Genomic DNA, 18,304 nt, shown 5'->3' on the forward strand with positions numbered 1-18,304 from the left:
GTCTGGGGCCTGCTTCGGATTCTGTATCTCCCTCTCTCTCTGCCCCTCCCCTGCTTGCTCTCTGTCTCTCTGTCTCTGTCTCTGTCTCTTTCTCTCTCAGAAATAAATAAACGTTTAAAAAATTTTTTTAATAAAATGGAGAAGTAAGGGTGATATAATACTCCATGTAAGTGAAGAAAACTTAAAGCAATGAAGGTGGGATGAAATTAAATAATGACATAAAAATAGATAAGAAAGTTTTTAATTTGTATATGTGTTTGTATTTCTGTTGATCTTATTCTATATATGAATTATGGCATATCTCCAAAAAATAAAGATTAATATTTATGCTTTTATTTTACCTAAAGTATAATATGCTAAATGATCTATACACCCAACTATTCTGAACTAGAGCATGTCTAGCTAGTGGATCTACATGGCGAAACATAGGATTCCACCATTTACCTGTCAACCAATACCTAAATACCAGGAAAATAAACTAACCAGCGCCAAGCCTATAAATCTGAATTTATGTAACAGTGACTCTTAAATTTGGAGGATTTTGTATCCTTAGATAATCTGGTCAAAATTAAGGACTCCCCAAAAAATGCACATATACATAGGCACATGAATTTTTTTGCATACAATTTCTGGAGTTTCATAGACTTGAGGTTAAAGACATATCTCTTGGTTTCTTTTGACCCTGAACACAGTGCTTCCTTTCTTGGCTAAAGATATATCTTTCTTATCTTGATGCTTGTGAGCTCACGTTCCAAAGACATGCTCCTTGCTTCCTCTGTGCCTCAGGTGCTATAATGAAGTGTGGATAGTGACACAGCTTAACTTCACTTGGGGTCCTTGGGAAACTGGCATATTGCCATAACTGATAACCCTGTCTTATAAGCTAATGTTCCAGGTCATGCATAACAATAACATAGTAAAAATAATAGAACAAGAATTCCCCAAACCCTTTTTTTTATCCAGTACATTGACAGGCATGCAAAACCTGACTGGAGGTATAATATTTTTGCCTTCTTTCTACATTAATTTTCTTCCTAATTTCAATTAGCCAAACTTGAATGGAGATTTTACAGACAGCTCAACCCCACCTCAGAGCTCTGCAGACAGCTCTTGCTGCCAACCTGTCTATCACCAAGACAACTAGACCAATGTGCTTTGTATCTGGGTAAATACCTCATCAGGGCCAGTGGCATAAGGAGCCTCTTTGCAATGACCTCCCATCATATCAAAATCCTTATTATCATCAATTGAAAATAATTTTTGAAAGTACATGGGGTATAAATAATCATTAACATTTTAAAATAATTCTCTATGCTGATTAACAGGAGGCTATTTCCAGAAATAGTCTCACATGAAGGCAGATTCGTTCAAAGGATCTACAAATTCCCTCTCCTTCCCAGTAATTCTGAAGTTCTATTTGGGAGACATTATTTTTTCCCTTTGCATTAATTATAAATTTCTTCCAACACCTTCTCCTTAGCCACCAATTCCCCTGAAATGGTCATCAGTAATATGGCAATCTTCAGTCTTTAGTCTCCTTGAAACATTTGGAATAAGAAGAGATGATAAAAGGTATGATGGTTGGCATTCTTACCTCAAATGAAATATGAAGGAGATAGGTTAACTCTTTGGACACAGTGGCATTCAACAAAGTGATGAGTTCAGTACATATAAATGAGTCAAAAACAGAAAAACTCTACTTCCAGCAGATTCAAAGAAAGTTTTTTAAATTTTCAGCAAAAAAAAAAAAACACCTAGGTTTTGGACCTTTAGAGACCCAGAAGAGGTGCCAAATCATTGTACTCCTACAAACCAGGTTCCACTACTGCTGATACACCCTCAGGGGTTTTCTGAGCAGCCCCTCACAGCTTTATTGTTTGCTGGTCTCCTTGGGGCAGGTGTTTTTTAATCAAAAGCTTAAGAAGGTGTGGGGCTTAGGAATCAGCCCTGACTGGAAGGAAAACTTTCCATTTAGCCTTTGGTGACAATATTGGAGCTTTTTTGAATGTTGTAATCAACTCTGTGCCAAGTGGGGCCCATTCTCCCCCTACACAGCCCCAGGAATCCAAAGAAAGAAGTGTTTTCAATTCTCTTCAGAACGTCTGATCTCCCACCCTGCAGACCAAATAAAAACAGTCTGGGCCAATGCACCTCCTCCTACCCCCATTTACTGTGGAATCTGCCTGGGAGAAACAGTAAAGTTGGCCTCAGGCCAGCACTGGCCTTCTGTAAAGGCAGAAAACCACCTTCAACTTCCTTCCATGGACTGTCTTAGAAACCAAAAGGAGAAACCATATCTCAGATATTCCATGCAGAGGGGAAGCTGTGGGGGTCAGGGCAGGACCTAAGATGATATAGCTGGGATATCAAGGTCTAAAAATTTCTACTACTTGATTTGTTATTTTCTGTGTACTTATATTTTGTTACTTCTATTTTATTAAGTAGACTGGGAAGAAAAGTGGAAAGAGTTGCTTGGGAGTTGAAATAGCAACAGACTGAATCTTAGCACCAATACTTACTAACTATAACATTAGACAATTTATTTTATAGATCAAAGTTCTTATCCCATTTCTCCCACTAACTAGCTCTGTGACATTGACCAAATCCCTACATCTACTTTTGTCACCTCATCACAAAAATGAGTAGGTTGCACTAGAAGATCTCTAAGGTCCTCTTCAAGCCTAATAATTTAAGTCACTTCTGGGATACTGAATTTGGAAAACATCCATGTGGTATTAGACACTTGGAAATTATTGTTTATTCCATCCCCAACCTCCACCAACTTCAACAAGCTTTGGCCGTAGTTCTTTAAGCCATTTTTCTTGGGGTACCCACTGGGCCTAAGAATGGGGAGCAGTAGTAGGCAATGCAAGGCTAGGTCCACAACAGAAGTCCAGGTGGCCACGTTCAAAGTAAGAGTAGCTCAAAACTGCAGGTTTCCAGGAAAGAAATACCAGTTTCCAAGCTGAAAATAAAATAACAGCAACTTTTCCCTAAGAATTTTATCAAGCAAAGCTTGTCAGGTGACTGAGCTGTACCCTGGAGAATATGGCTCAAAACTGCCATAGCCAAGGCTCAGATGGAATCTTCAGATAATATCCCAACAATATTAAAGCAAGAGCAAGTGGCCCAGTGAAGGGGAATCAGAGAACATGAGGCTTGGAAAGTTCTTGGGGACAGAACTATAGAAGGGAACACATCTAAGAACCCAACAGAAGGACACAAGGACAGAAAGCCTTTTCATGCTGCAGGGGTTATCAAATATGTGCCAGAGGAGATGAAGCCAAAGGCCTAGATAAGCCACAGACAAATACTGAAATGAGGAGTCTTGGAAACTAAAACTCCTTTTAGAATCTAAATAAACAAAAAGTTAAAGCTAATAAGCAAATTTCAGATATTGTCTTAGTTTGTTAAGGAAAACATCTGGAGGAGTGGGATGAGATAGTGATGTTGTAAAGAAAGCTATAGAATCCTTTTTTTGTTCTTAAGATAGAATCATCACAACTGGAAGCTGTTGGGGGTAGGAATGTGAGGGAGAATTATAGTAGAATTCTAAACAATATGATACTTGCAGTTAGAAACAGGCTATTTCCATATTCAAAATATTTAAGTCTGAATTGATTAAAATAAAACTAAATAAATAAATCCAAAATAAAACGAAGTGAAAAAGAGAACAAGGCTAAATTCAAACTTATGTTTCTGTGTTCAAGACACTAAATAAACATATTTTACTGAGTTCTCTCTTTTTAACTAGTTGGTTGGTATTGTGTAGATGCAGCCAGCATTTAATATGCTTTCAATTGTGTCCTCAGCCTTCAAGACCCTGGGGGTCTGAAATCTGAGCCAACTTTGCAATTTAATCCAAACCCCAAAGCAGTTCAGATTCCAAGTAACCTGTTATCCTCTGTTAGCAAAACATCACTTGTGGTTTGAAAAATACCATTTTTAATAACCCCTTTTCGGTTTCATGGCAGGTCCCCAGCTTCACTTCAAAGTTGATTTTTCCCAGTGAGAATACAGCTGGAAGAACCCAGAAGTGCAATGTGCCACAATCCCACTACCCCAGGCTGTGAAAGCTCAGTTCTAGGGCAATGAAGAAGGCTGGGGTGGGAAGGCAGGCACTGGGAGGGGCAGGTTGTAGATCACAGAAAAATGGCCTCAGCTCAGGCCCTCCCAGAGACAAAACAATGCATCACTCTCAATAGTGAACAACTAAAGAAATTGAATCCAAATTGAATTTTGGATTATATCATTTTGGCTTATTTTTAAATAAATTTGTTAAAAAGACACCACTATAATTTGAGCTGCCTCTTGAATGCCATGTTTGTTTGTTTGTTTGTTTTTCAGTGACCCACTCTTTGGGTGTCACACAAACAAATGCCAAGAAAACAATAAATGAAGAAAGGCAAGGGAGGCAGGAGTGGAGGCAAGAAAACAGAATTTCATCTTCACAGACCTAGGATCTCTTAAAACATGTGTAGACTAAGCTCTCCTTAAATTCCAAGACAGTAGTAGCCTTGAAGTCCTGAGTTTGCTCTTGTATTTCTTGCCCAGGACTAGTGAAGTTGAGGTTGCCAATAAAGTGACCATTTTGCTCAAAATGTTGCATTTAAAATCCAAGTATTCTTAGAACAGAAGAGTAGGGTTTGGGCCAGAAAGTTCTTTCTAGTACAAACACTAGTACACTTCTACAAGGCAGGTAAAGCTCAAAATTATGTTGCTAATTAATTCTATAGTTCCTCTAGCTTCCTAGAACCCACTGTAGCCCAACATTCTTCCATTGGGATTTTGCCAAGAATTCAGATAATGGACCATGCCAACAGCTGAGGTCATGCTTTCTGTTTAAAGAAGAAAAAAGAAAGAAAAAATAAATATGCAAGGATTCACGGAAAGTGCATATTAGGGGATAGGAGCAAAAGGGAGAAAAAACAGATAAGAGGTAAAAAATCTTTATATATCAACCAACCCCAAATGGACATGCATACCAGAGGAGGGCCTTTGTAAAAATGAAGCAAAACAGAAGAAGGAAGTGATTGTAGAAAATGTTAGAGAAGCAACAGTTTGATATAAAAAAAATAACTTTACCCCCTCCAATATAAAAAAAAATATATGAAAAGGGAAAGTCCTGATGTCTTACATCATGGCTGGCACAAATGCTCTGTTATGTGCATGTCAGGAATGTGAATTGCTGGCTACCTGGTTTGGGGTTCTGTAATTATAAGTCCTCTGTTTATTTTTTTTTCAGCATAAACTCAGATTCCAAGGACTAGAAAGAACCTCTACAAATTACAGTATACTGAATATTAGAGTTAGAAAAGAACTTGGATCTCATCTAATCTAATTGTCTCCATCCTAGGAATGAGGAAACTGAGGAAAATGGAGAAAAAACTTGACTAAATGTCACAAGCAAATTAGTGGCAGAGTCAAAACTAGAACGGAGATCTACTGGGGTAGTTCCTAAATATCAGTTCTTAATAAACATCACTGGTCCAAGGGAAATATGAGAAATATAAGGATTAGGTTGTGATTGTTTTATAAAGTTAAAATTTTTAACTTTTTAATTTTGACATTATGTACATTCTTTTTTGATGTTAAAATATCTCTTATTTTATGAAATGATGATAAGCACAGAGAATACTTGTTATTTTATGATGTCTTTAATTGGCAAAATAGTAAATTGGCAGTCCCATGTGAAGTCTCAACATTTTTTGGAAAACATTTGGTGCATGAAAACTGTAAGTCTTCTACTACTAGAATAGTCTGATCCCCTGGCGTCAGGCAGGATAGCATCACTCAATCCAAGGTCTCTTCTGACCCAAAAGGTTTTGTACCCACTGAATATGCCAGTGGAGTGTCACATAGTGAACAAAGTGTCAGAAAGAGACTGATTTGGCTGGGGTGTGGGGTGGAAGACAAACTAGAAAAAAATGCACATGGCAGAACATGGAGAAACAAACTGGTTTGTGATCAATGCATCATCCTGGTTTTTGTTATGGTAAATTCAAGTTATCATACTACCCTGATTTAATAGGTAATAGCTTTTTCACTATATATATATTTTTCATTTGTGATTAAATTCGGATTTTTATCATGAGGAAAAAAGACACATTCAATTTCTATGAGGTAGGTATATTGTGTAGAAGAAGCTAAGAGATGTTAACTGACTTGCCCAAGACAACTTGGTTCACATGGGATTGAGCCAGGACTAAAGCTTAGAATTTCATTCTAGATTCCATAATTATTCCTCTTGTCCACATTTCTATCCATTGTACATCTTAACTCAGTTTCTAGGTATGCCCCTTCAGCTGGCCAATGACATTGTGGTATGCATGATCTGTCCCCGAAGCGCCCAGCATCACCACTCTAGGTGTCAGGCCCAAGCAGCACGAGACTCCAGGGCCCAGAAGGATTAAAAGGTTATTGGGAATATAAAGGCCTCTGGCTCCTGGCTACTCACTAGAATGATTTGTGAGGGATAGGTGGCCCAACAACCTTATCACTGTAGCCAACCGTTGTTACCATTTCTAGCCAGATAAAGGCCAGAGGAGAGAACTGGTGTATCAAAATGGACACACAAGCATCATCATCATTATCAGTATTATCAAATTTTCAGTGATTCTCATTGAGATGATTTGACTTATGGATTACCTAAATACAATGTTTCATCCTAGCTATTACCTTCCACCACTAAATCAAGACCCAATCTGATAATCCAAACAGATTTTAACATCAACCTAGCCAAACAGTATTTTAAAGGTAGAGTAAATAACACTAACCAAAACTATCACATAATGTACTCCAAAGCCAAACCCAAATTTCTTTAAGATTCCTGCCATTTGGAACTGTCACTGCTTGGGATTGCTGCTATTTAGGATTCCAGATGTTTAGGACACTATCTATGTACCCCTTTACATGGTCAGGAATCACATCTTTTTTAAACCAGACTGCCTTCTGGCTCCTGGTTAGGTTAGTGGTTACCAACTTCCAGGTCCCTGACTCAGCACAGTACCAGGAGGAACTACATAGTAGTCACTTAGCTGTGGCCCAGCCAGCAACTGCTTTCATTCACAATAAACCAACTTTGAAAGAGAAACCAGTATCTCTATCTGGACAGGCACACTCCAATACAGATCTCAGACCTGGCCCATCGATAACAGGTTTATCTCTAGACCCTGGGCTCAGGGGTTTTGGGTAAAACAGCTTCCCAGACTCACATGGGAAAAGAGTTAATGTGGTGGTAATGAGCCACTTAAATGCCTGTCTGCCTATGTTACAATAACATGCCTTTTTCAATCCTTCCAATGGCTCCCAAAGGGTGCTGTGGAGAGCCGTATTTTGTGGGGACTTCTCCCACTCCATACACCTACACACAGAAAGCAAATCACTTCTTATCTCTCCCAAACTTTGATTTTTATAGTTATTGGGGCTTCCCCTTTCCTTTAAGTATTTTATTTTTGCTTTGGTTTTCTTTCTTTTGTGCTTTTTGTCATTTGGGATTTTTTCTTTTTATCTTTTTAGTGCTTGGGTATTTTTTCCCTTTGCTGTTTTTGCTGCTGCTGCTGGCGATGATGATGATGATGATCTCTGTCCTTTCCTTCATTTTCCCATTGTTTTTCCTTTTCTGTTGTATTTTGGGGAAATTTATTTTTTTGGAGGGATTGACTTTACTTTTATGTGTTTTCAGATTTTTTTTATGGGCTTTTTGATTTGTTTTGTTTGCTTTGTTTTTTTATGAGGTTTTTCTCTGGTTTATTAGTTTCTTTTTTGTTTGGGGTTTTAACTCGTTTTCCTGGGCTTTCTTTGCTTTTTTTTTTATTCCTCTCTTTTTGTATTTTTGTTTTCTATGCTTTCCCCCCTTTCTTTGGATTTGTGGTTTTGTTATGTTTTTATTTTTATTTGGGAGTTTTAAAGAAATTTATAACTTAGGATTTTTCTTCTTCTTTAAAGTTTTCCTTTTCTTCTGTACATTTAATTTAATTTAATTGTTTAATGTTTATTTATTTATTTTGAGAGAGATATTGAGCAAAGGAAGGGTGGAGAGAGAGGGAGGGAGAGAATTGCAATCAGGCTCTGTGCTGCCACCACATGACCTGAGCCAAAATCAAGAGTTGGACACAATAGACTGAGTCACCCAGGCACCCCTCTGTTTCTTTATTTAAAAAAAATATATTTTTATCTCCTCTTTCTTATTTAAATGCATTTTTCTTAATTTTTTGTCTCTCTTTTTTTTTTAACTTTTTAGTACTATTTTTACTTTGGAATCATTTTAGATTTACAGAAAACTCGCAAAGATAATACAAAAGGTTCCTATATACTCAATACCAAGTTTTCACTATATTGATAACTTTCATTAGTATAGTACATTTGTTACAATTAATGAACCAATTCTAATATGTTATTGTTAACTAAAGTCCATACTTTATTTAGATTTCCTTAGTTTTTACCTAATGTCTTTTTTTCTGTTTCAGCATTCAATACACGGTACTATATTACACTTTGTTGTCATATCTTTTTAGGCTCCTCTTGGCTTTGACAGTTTCTCAGACTTTCCTTGTTTTTGATGATCTTGAGGGTTCTGAGGTACTGGTCAGGTATTTCATAGAATTCTCCTTAATTGGGATTTTTCTAATGTTTTATTCATGATTAGATGTGGGTAATATGTTGGGAGGGAGATCACAAGTGAAGGGCTCTTCTCATCCCATAAAAAAGAGGCTACATACATGCTATCAACATGACTTACCACTACTTTTTTGGTCAGTCATAGATTTTTTTTTATATTTTTATTATTTATTTATTTATTTTTAGCTTCACATTTTTATTTAAATTCTAGTTGGTTAAATACACAGTATAATATTAGTTTCAGGTGCAGAATTTAGTGATTCATCACTTACATACAACACTCAGTGTTCATCACAGGTGCCCTCCTTAATACCCATCACCTGTTTAACCCATTCTCATGCCCACCTTCCCTCCAGCAACCTTCAGTTTATTCTCTATAGTTGAGTTTTCTTTTTTTATGGTTTGCCTCTCCTTTTTTTCCCATATATTCATTTGTTTTGTTTCTTAAATTACACAAATGAGTGAAATCATGTGGTATTTGTCTTTCTCTGAATTATTTCACTTAGCATAATATTCTTTAGTTCCATCCACATTGTTGCAACTGGCAAGACTTCATGGCTGAGTAATATTACATTAGATGGATGGATAGATAGATATAGATGATATAGATATAGATATAGATAGATATATCACATCTTCTTTATAGATTAATCAGTTGATGGACATTTGAGCTCTTCCCATAATTTGACTGTTGTCAATAATGCTGCTGTAAACATCAGGGTGCAGGTATCCCTTCATATCAGTATTTTTGTGTCTTCAGGTAAATACCTAGTAGTGCAATTGCTGGATCATAGGGTAGTTCTATTTTAACTTTTTGAGGAACCTCCATTCTGTTTTCCAAAATAGCTGCACCAGTTTGTATTCCCACTAAGAGTGAAAGAGGGTCCCCATTTCTTCGCATCCTCGCCAACATCTATTGTTTCCTGTGTTGTTAATTTTAGCCATTCTCACAGGTGTGAGGTGATGTCTCATTGTAGTTTTGATTTACATTTCCCCAATGATCAGTGATGTTGAGCATGTTTTCATGTGCCTCTTAGTCATCTGTATGTATTCTTTGGAAAAATGTCTTCTGCCCATTCTGTAACTGGATTACTTGTTTTTTGGTTGTTGAGTTTGATAAGTTCTTAATATATTTTTGGATACTAACCCTTTATTAGATATGTCATTTGCAAATATCTTCTCCCATTCTAACAGTTGCCTTTTAGTTTTATTGATTGTTTCCTTCATTGGGCAGAAGCATTTTATCTTGATGAAGTCCTAATAGTTCATTTTTTGCTTTTGTTTCCCTTGCCTCTGGCGACGTGTCTAGTAAGAAGTTGCTACAGCTGAGGTCAAAGAGGTTGCTGTCTGTTTTCTCCTCAAGGATTTTGATGGTTTTCTGTCTCTCATTTAGGTCTTTCATTCATTTTGAATTTATTGTTGTGTATGGTGTAGGAAAGAGGTCCAGTTTCATTCTTCAGGATGTTACTGTCCAATTTTCCCCCACCATTTGTTGAAGAGACTTTTTATCCATTGGATATTTTTTCCTGCTTGTCAAAGATCAGTTAACCATATAGTTGTGTGTCCATTTCTATGTTATATATTCTGTTCCATTGATCTGTGTGTCTGTTTTTGTGCCAGTATCATACTGTCTTTATCACTACAGCTTTGTTATATACCTTGAAATCAGAAATTATGATGCATCCAGCTTTGTTTTTCTTTTTCAAGACTGCTTTGGCTATTTGGGGACATTTGTGGTTCCACACAAAATTTTCAATTGTTTGTTCTAGCTCTGTGCAAGACTCTGGCGGTATCTTGACAGGGATTCCATTACATGTGTAGATTACTTTCAGAAATATAGACATTTTAACAGTATTTGTTCTTCCAATCCATGAGCATAGAATGCTTTTCCATTTCTTTGTGTCATCTTCAATTTCTTTCACAAGTGTTCTATAGTTTTCAGAATACAGGTCTTTTACCTCCTTGGTTAGGTTTATTCCTAGGTATCTTATGATTTTGGGGGCAATTGTAAATGGGACCTATTCCTTGATTTCTCTTTCTGTTGTTTTATTATCAGTATATATAAATGCAACAGATTTCTATACATTGATTTTTGTATCTTGCAACTTAACGGAATTTGTGTGTCAGTTCTAGCAATTTTTTGCTGGAGTCTTTTGGGTTTTCTATATAGAGTACCATGTCATCTGTGAATAGTGCAAGTTTAACTTTTTCCTTGGCAATATGGATGCCTTTTATTTCTTTTTGTTGTCTGATTGCTGAGGCTAGGACTTCCAGTACAATGTTAAATAACTGTGGTGATAGTGGATATCCTGGTCTTGTTCCTGATCGTTGAGGAAAAGGTTGCAGTTTTTCCCCATTGAGGATGATATCAGGTGTGTGTTTTTTACATATGGGCTTTATGACTTTGAGGTATGTTCCCTCTGTCCCTACTTTGTTGAGGGTTTTTATAAAAAATGGATGCTGTACTTTGTTAAATGCTTTTTCTGCATTTTTGAGAGGTTCGTATGGTTCTTATCCTTTCTTTTATTAATGTGATGTATTATGTTGTTTGATTTGTGAATATTAAGCTATCCTTGCAACCCAGGAACAAATCCCACTTGATCATGGTGAATGATCCTTTTTGTGTACTGTTGTATTTGATTTGCTAGTATTTTGTTGAGAATTTTTACATACATATTCATCAGAAATATTGGCCTATAGTCCTCTTCTTTAGTGGGGTCTTTGGCTGGTTTTGGAATCAAGGTAATTCTGGCCTCATAGAATGAGTTTAGTTTCCTTTCCATTTCTATTTTTTGATACAGTTTGAGAAGAAAAGGTATTAACTTTTCTTTAAATGTTTGGTAGAATTCCCCTGGGAAGCCACCTGGCCCTGGACTTTTGTTTTCTGGGAGATTTTTGATTATTCATTCAATTCCTTTGCTGGCTATTGGACTGTTCAAGTTTTCTATTTGTTCTTCTTTCAGCTTTGGTACTTTATATGTTCCTAGGAATTCATCCATTTGTTGCCATATAATTTCTCATAATATCCTCTTATAATTGTTATATTTCTGTGGTGTTGGTTTTAATTTCTCCTCTCTCATTCATGATTTCATTTATTTGAGTCCTTTCTCTTTTCTTTTTGATAAGTTTGACGAGAGTTTATCAATTTTATTAATTCCTTCAAAGAACTCGCTCCTGGTTTCATTGATCTTTTGTACTGTTTTGTTGTTGTTGTTGTTGTTGTTGTTGTTGTTTCTATATCATTTATTTCTTCTCTATTCTTTATTATTTCCCTTCTGCTGGCTTCAAGCTTCATTTGTTTGGGTTTTTTTTTTTTTGCTAGCTCATTTAGGTATAAGGTTAGGTTGTGTATTCGAAATTTTTCTTGAAGAAGGTTTATTTGGGGAAATTATAGCTGAAAACTTCCCTAATCTGGGGAGGGAAACAGATATCAGTATCTAGGAGGCACAAAGAACTCTCATCAAAGTCAACAAAAGTAGTTCAACAGCAAGTCATATCAGAGTTAAATTTGCAAAATATAGAAATAAAGAAAAAATCTTAAAAGCAGAAAGACAAAAAAACTCCCTAAGTTGCAAAGGAAGACAAGTAAGGTTAGCAGCAGATCTCTCCAAAGAAACTTGGCAGGCAAGAAAGGAGTGGCATGATATATTCAACATGCTGAATGGGAAAAACATGCAGACAAGAATACTCTATCCTGCATGGTTAGAATAGAAGGAAAAATAGAGTTTCCCAGACAAACAAAAAGATTTTGTGACCACTAAATGTGCCCTGCAAGAAATATTAAAGGGAACTCTGTGAGTGGGAAAAAAAGACCAAAAGCAACTAAGACTAGAAAGGAGCAGAGAAAATATCCAGAAACAATGACAAAACAATGAATAAAATGGTACTAAATTCATATCTATGAATAATTACTCTGAGTGTTAATGGACTAAATAATCCAATCAAAAGACATAGGGCTTCAGAATGGAAAAAAACGAAAACAAGACCCATCTATAAGTTGCCTATAGGGACTCCTTTTAGACCTAAAGGCACATGCAAATTGAAAGTGAGGGGATGGAGAAATATGTACCATGTAAATGGAAGTCAAAAGAAAGCCAGAGTAACAGTACTTATACCAGACAAACAAGATTTTAAACCAAAGACTGTAACAAGAGATGATGTAGAGCACTATATCATAATTAAGGGGACTATCCAATAAGAATATCTAACAATTGTAAATATTTATGCTCCCACCTTAAAAACACCCAAATATATAAAACAATAACGAACATAAATGAACTCATTGATAAAAATACAATAATAGTAGAGGACTTTAACACCCCACTTACAGTAATGGATAGATCATTTAAAGAAAAAATCAACAAGAAAAAAAATGGCTTTGAATAACACAGTGGACCAGAGGGACTTAACAGATATATTCAGAACATTTCATCCTTCAGCAGCAGAATACACATTCTTCTCAAGTGCACATGAGACATTCTCTAAAATAGATCACATACTATGTCACAAATCAGGCCTCAACAAGTGCAAAAAGATCGAGATCATAGCATGCATATTTTCTGATCACAACGCTATGAAACATGAAGTCAATCACAAGAAAAAAATTGTAAAGGCAACAAATACATGGAGGCTAAAGAACATCCCACTAAAGAATTAATGGCTCAACCAAGAAATTAAAGAATAAATTTAAAAAATACATGGAAATAAATGATAATGAAAACACAATGGTCCAAAACCTTTGTGATACAGCAAATACAGTCATAAAAAGGAACTATATAGCAATAGAGGATTTATCACTATTGATGTTAACCTCAAATATCCGGCCAAGATGTGTTTGCCAAGATACTCCACTATAAAATTACTTTTTACCCTCTTCCAAACTGTACTTTTTGAAATCAACTAATTAAGTTTAGTCTATATTTAGAATAGAAAAGATTAAGCTGTATCTCCTGGGGGTGGGGGGCAGGTCTCCAAATAAATGATTTAGAATCCAGTATTGTGTTATCGATTTTGTTGCTCCAATTGTTTCAGTTTTGGCTAATGGACATTCTTTCACGATTGTTCCTGTGTTTTTTTGACATTCTCTCTTCTTTTTTTTTTCACTTATTTAACTTTTGAAAATTAATTCCTCCCCCCTTTTCTTTTAAATTTCTTTCAGTTTCCTTTTTTCATTCCTATTGTCTTTCTACTCTCATTTTCCCTTCCCTCTTTTCTCTTCTCTGTTAGCTTTAAGTATTTTCTCTTTTCCTCCTTTTTTCCCTTTTTTCTTTTCCCCTTATGTTTTGAAAATAATTTTCTCCTTCCCAATATTTTTATCTTTTTTTCCTTTTTACATACCATTCTGTTAATTAAAAATTCTAAATACATTCTGCATGATGATGAGTTCACTGTAACTATAAAACAATATAAAGGGAGGGGCGCCTGGGTGGTTCAGTTGGTTGAGCATCGACTTTGGCTCAGGTCATGATCTCGCGGTCTGTGAGTTCAAGCCCCGCGTTGGGCTCTGTGCTGACAACTCAGCCTGTTTCAGCCGGAGCCTGTTTCAGATTCTGTATCTCCCTCTCTCTCTGCCCCTCCCCTACTCATGCTCTCTCTCTCTCTCTCTCTCTCTGTCAAAAATAAATAAACATAAAAAATTTAAAACAATATAAGGGGCAAAAAGAAAAAAATATACTCTCACTTCTTCCCTCTTAGCCTTACTGCCAATGTCCTTGGGCATCTGTGAGATTTTATAGCTCCCCTGTAAATCTTTGTGCTACCTCACAAGAATGACCAGAAGACTCTGTGTGGTAATTCCAGAGGGTCTACTAGCTTTCTTGAGAATTCTATTCCTCCAAAAGTCATATTCATTAAACTGAAGATTAGTTGGAATACAAAAGCAGTTAGTAAATCATTTAATGTCTTTCTTACATACAAATATCCACATTAAAATCACTTTGGCTGGCTATGAGTAGAGGAGAAATGTTTTATGAAGTCCTTATCTAAGATCTAGTTCCTAGCATCAGGAGAGTGTGTATATGTATATGCATGTATTCCCGTGCTCTCTGTCCCCAAACTCAGGGAGTTATTGGGAACCACGGTAAGAAGTGAGTGGAAAACTAGGGAACATAGGGAAAAAGACCTTTTAGAAAGGAGATATTCATGTAGATAGAAGGTACCAGGAAGACACTGGAAGCTACACAACTCAGGACCAAGAACACAAGTGTCCTAGTTGAAGGCCCCATTCTGTCTTCACGCTCTCATCTTAACTGTTTACTCTCTGTTTAGGTATGTTTTCTGGGACTCTGACATTCCAAGCTTAACCCCATGTGCAGCCAAATTGGCAGATGAAGCTGGGTCCCCAAATTCTTTTGTTTTCTTGCACTCCAGTTTCTCAGAATGAAAATGGAAGTGGCAATCCACCTTTCCTGACAAGTTCTGACAAGTTAGGCAGTTAAGAGTTTATTTCAGGCAAAATCCTGCATGGGAGCTAGGGGTGAGGGAGAGAAGAATGAGGTGAATTAGATGATCTTTAAAGCCTCCTTTTAATAATGTGACTCAGTCATCTGAGGGCTTTTCCAGCTGTCAGTTGAGGTTGACACCAGGGGCCAAGCAGACTCTGTGAGCTAGGATAAAGCTGGATCACTTTTGAAGCTAGGGAGAGGAAAGAACATCATTATAGATCCTATCAGAGCTTTCTACAGTTCCCTTTCATTATCATGCCATCTGTTTAGAAGAGAAGCCAGAGACAATTCCATTAAAATCCTGTCACATCCTTCCAAGCAAGGGATTCCTTCCAACCCAGCCTGATTTGTAATGGTGTTCCAGCTCTAGGGCCTTAACCTGAAGCAATTTGCTGACTAGTAGATCCATTCCACAGTGTCAGAGAGCTGCTCTTCCTATCTTCCTATATATCAGCCAAGGTCTTGAGACCATGTGACTTATCTTCCTTAAGGATAATATTAATTTTCACCAAGAAAAAAAAAGAAAGTGGTTAATAAAAATCAGGCACTTAAGGTAAGAAGGACAGAGTTTTGCCTTAAGGTAAAGCATAAGGGTTTCATTTTCCCAGAATTCTCAGCCTGATTCTGAGGTCATCAGCAAGTACTTTGGGGGCAGTATAAATACATGAGGTGAAGCCTTTAACCTGGGACCTGGAGCCAGAAGAAATCCACTAGTTCAAGAGCACAGTGGCTTTAAGTGTTCTGTATGTTGGAGGCCTTTTCAACAATGGGACTGTAATCTACATAGTTACCAGATTGAGCAAACCAGCTCTGGGCAGTAACTTCAAGAGGGTAAAAGTAATGTTGAGGTGTGGTGGGGGATGGTACAAGAGTATCAAGGGAAGCTCCAGGAGAATGATAAACTTTCTGTTTTGTTGGTTTTTTCTTTGTCTATGGCTGGTAAAGGATCACTGTTTATAGGCTAAAGGGGGACATTAGAAAGACCTCCACCCAAACATCAGCTTCTTTAGGATCAGATATTTCACTGTTAATGTTAACAACATCTATGGTTAAAACAATGTGAATTCCCTGAGATGCCTCTGGGGGAAAAAAAAAGTACACTCAATCTCTGACACCATAATTCCTAATGAAGGTGTAAAAAGAGGGCCAAGAGGGAGGATTGTCCTTTGGAATGTGAAATATTGGCTTTAAGTAAACCAAAGACTTATAGAGAGTATGTGACCTTAGAGATCATTTAATTCACCTTTAAATTTAACTATAATAAACAGTTCTTTCAGGCTAACAATTAAAAATGAGGCTGAGGGTTTGGATTGGAAATAGAGACAGGCTCTGGGTTGTTTAGGGGGATTGAACCAGGAAAATATTTTCATTTTTAGGGGGTTTGGTATATGACTTTGAAGCATAGAAAAAAAATAGCACTGAGAAAAGTGAAGGGTCACAGGCAAAACTAGGCCAGTGTATATGAGGCAAGAGTGTGTTGAGGTCTAAAATTTAAAAAAAAAAATAATTTTTAATGAATTCCAAGGGTGTAGAGAACTCTTTTGAATGGCTAGAGAGCTACTTGATGGTTTTCTTTAGTTTATGCCCTCAGGCTAATTGATATAGAATGTTTATATTAAAGGAAACACCCAGTAGACTTCAGATCTAGTTATACCCCCATTCAAATAAAGGTATAAGTAGGAATGGTGGCAAATGTCTATATTTTTCTGTATGTGTAATATAAAATATAAAATGTATACTTTTGAGGTTTGTTATGGAACTATTTTAAATATCATAAGATACAATAAGCCCTCTTAGGAAAAAAACGGCAAATATTGCAGCAGCAAGTTTTTTCCTATTATATTTATTTCCCCTACTCTAACTCCTATTATGGAGTGTTAAGGAGAAAACGTAAAGGAGGAAATGGAATTTTCAGAAGAGTATTTGGAAAGTTATTTTCTTTTATTATCTGTGTTTTTTGTATTATTTTTAGTTTCAAAAGGATAATCCATGCACACGGTAAACATGTACACAGTAATACATGCACAGAGTTAACCTCACTAGAGGGAAACACTGTTAAAAGCTCCTGTGTCACCTTCCAGAAATAATCTACATATTTACAAGCATATATATATATATATATATATATATATATATTATAATTTTAGATGTTATAAAAACTTCTGGGGTGCCTGGGTGGTTCAGCTGTTTAAGCGTCCAACTTTAAGTTTTGGTTCAGGTCATGATATCATGGTTCGTGGGTTCAAGTTCCACATTGGGCTCCATGCTGACAGTGCAGAGCAGGCTTGGGATTCTCTCCCTCCCTCTCTCTCTCTCTCTTTCTTCTCTCTGCTCTTCTTCTGCTCCCTCTCTCTCTCTGTCAAAATAAATAAATAAACTTAAAAAAAAACTTCTGTGAAGGCTTCTGTCAGGTTTGCTTCAGAGCAATACCTGATTCCCACAGCATGGTCTAAACTATGTAGCCAAAACTGTCTCTAAAGATTCAGCCAAGCAGCAGTCTCTATATTGTTCTCTATGTGTTATACCCCCATTCAAATAAAGGTATAGGTAGGAGTGGTGGCAAATGTCTATATTTTTCTCTATGTGTAATATAAAATATAGAATATATACCCAGGACCCAAGTTACCACAGTAGGGGTAGAGTGGGAATAAATCCTTGGATAACAATGTGTACTTCTTTTAGGAAAATTGGGATATTAGTACCTCTCTCACAGGATTGTTGCAATTCCTAAAAAAAATAATATGCATAAAGTGCTTAAAACAGTGCCTACTATAGAGTAAGTGGTATATAAGTGTTAGCTGCTGTCATCATTTGTATTGCTGTTTGCTGTTGTTACTTAAGATAGCCTGGGGCTTCTTGAAGCCATTCCCTATTTTCTCTGGGTTTTCCTTTCGGGTACCTCCAAAGTTGGGAACCTCTACATTGTTACTACTCTCCCTCTGGGATGCTTCTCTCACCAGGATCTAAACTCTGGAATCAATTGGTAACCAAAACTACTTCAAAAGCTCTTCTGGACACAAGTAAAACCTAGCTTCACTACCTAATGTTCCCCTCATGGCATCAAGGAGATAAACTTTTATATGTTATTACTCATTACTGCTTTCCTAAAGAACAGTATGGGAAATGGAATGGACAGGCTGGCAGCTACCACATTTTCCGAGAAATTACTCAGCCCAGAGCATACTGCTTGCATCTCCTTTGTCTGATTTAGTTCCTCCTCATTCTTACACCTCTCACTGCTT

This window comes from Neofelis nebulosa, chromosome X (genome assembly GCF_028018385.1).
Source record: "Neofelis nebulosa isolate mNeoNeb1 chromosome X, mNeoNeb1.pri, whole genome shotgun sequence".
In the NCBI taxonomy this organism is placed as follows: Eukaryota; Metazoa; Chordata; class Mammalia; order Carnivora; family Felidae; genus Neofelis; species Neofelis nebulosa.